This window comes from Phocoena sinus, chromosome 11 (assembly GCF_008692025.1).
Source record: "Phocoena sinus isolate mPhoSin1 chromosome 11, mPhoSin1.pri, whole genome shotgun sequence".
Classification (NCBI taxonomy): domain Eukaryota; kingdom Metazoa; phylum Chordata; class Mammalia; order Artiodactyla; family Phocoenidae; genus Phocoena; species Phocoena sinus.
The window spans coordinates 52,147,329-52,149,262 of record NC_045773.1 but is presented as its reverse complement, the minus strand read 5'-3'; the positions used below and the strand labels follow the sequence as shown (position 1 = coordinate 52,149,262).

The following is a 1,934-nucleotide window of genomic DNA, read 5'->3' as shown; positions in this document are numbered from 1 at the left end:
GTGTTAAACAACAGTACCCTTCTACATACTTTTAGTTTTGTAAAGTTGTTTCCTATAAAAAGTTACTTTAACATGTAATGGAATTACTATTGTTATTTATAAATGAATATTTTAAATTTTTCAGCTTTTATTTATTATATGGCAAATACAGATAAGTGACCACATTAACAATAATTCTTTGGGGTTCTTAATAAGTACAAATATAAAGGAGTCTTGGGAATTCCCTGGTGGTCCAGTGGTTAGGACTCAGCACTTCCACTGCCGAGGTCCCAGGTTCAATCCCTGGTTGGGGAACTAAGACCCCCCCAAGCCTCGCGCAGGGGGTGGGGGAAGGAGTCTTGTGACCAAAAGTTTTAAGAATCACCCATATTTGAATTTTAGAAAAAAATCTTAACCCAACATAAGACAGAAAAGAATTGTGACCAACTAATTCTAAACAGATTTTGGTGATACAATGAGATCAAGGTACTACTCTGCCCCAAACGTGTGTGTCTGTATATATTACTCTCCCTCCCTCTCTCTATATATATATAGTCATATTTTGAGAAATTGGAAGCATCATTATTTTATGATTATTTCTCAAAGTATAACTCTATCCATATATTCTCTAATTATCTGATTGAGAAATACCTTTTAAAAATCCTTGAATTGGGGCTTCCCTGGTGGCGCAGTGGTTGGGAGTCTGCCTGCCGATGCAGGGGACACGGGTTCGTGCCCCGGTCCGGGAGGATCCCACGTGCCACGGAGCGGCTGGGCCCGTGAGCCATGGCTGCTGAGCCTGCGCGCCCGGAGCCTGTGCTCCGCAACAGGAGAGGCCACAGCAGTGAGAGGCCCGCGTAGCACTAAAATAAATAAATAAATCCTTGAATTTCATATACCTCTTCACATTAATTACTTCATGTATTTTTTATTGTATGTATGGACTACAATTTTTCCTATAAGTCTCTGAAGTGATCATGATCACAGGATAACTCTTACACATATAGTGAGAATTCCATGATATCATTGTCTACAATCCTATTTCAGCATGGGGAACCACTATTTGATAAAGACATTAATAAGGTGCTACATGAAAGAGGAATTCCCGTATTCTGGCATTTTACCAGTTTAAAAAGCAAGTACTTTCTCTAAAACGAAAGCCCACATGCGAAAACTGTAACAGATATTACCATTTGGGCTACTGTTAAGTTCCACAACAGGCCTTATAAATTGATATCTGATAGTTTTAAAGAAGCAAAACTAACAAGTATTACACCAATCTTACACAAACTGTTTGTTTGTTTTAATATTTATTTATTTATTTGGCTGAGCCGGGTGTCAGCTGTGGCATGTAGGATCTAGTTCCGTGACCAGGGATCGAACCAGTGCATTAGGAGAGCAGAGTCTTCCCCACTGGACCACCAGGGAAGTCCCACAAACTCTTTACAAAGAAGGAATACTTTCCAACTTGATTTATGATTTCAACATAATCCTGATATCAAACACTGACAAAACCATGAAAATTACAGGACAATTTTTCTCAGGAGCATGATGTAAAATCCTAATAAAATATTAGCAAACCAAATCCAGCAATATAATAAAATACATCAAGATCAAGTTAATTTCAGGGATACAAAGTTGGCTTAATATTTCTAAAAGGTAATGTAACTGATACCACGAACAGAAAAATTATCTAATAAAAAAACATTTTATAAAATTCAACACCCATTCATAAAACTTATGATATAAAGTAACTAGGAAAGAAGAGAACTTTCTTTCTGATAGAGTATCTACAAAAAGCATGCAGCAAATACACTCAATAGTGAAATTTAAAGCTTTCATTCTGAGATGGGCAACGAGATAAAGATGCTTCCTCTCTTCGGTTCTATAGAATCCTACACTGGAGCATAGGCGTCACAAAGCAAGATAACACTAGAAAAGACTAAAACTCGTTA

The 1,934-nt window shown here is 37.3% G+C and overlaps 1 non-coding gene across 1 annotated transcript; it reads left to right on the top strand.

The window, feature by feature from the left end:
* The first annotated feature begins 221 nt into the window (after window positions 1–221).
* On the top strand, window positions 222–294 carry TRNAG-UCC. Its single transcript has one exon. It is a non-coding gene; the product is annotated as a tRNA-Gly (tRNA).
* Window positions 295–1,934: the final 1,640 nt, after the last annotated feature.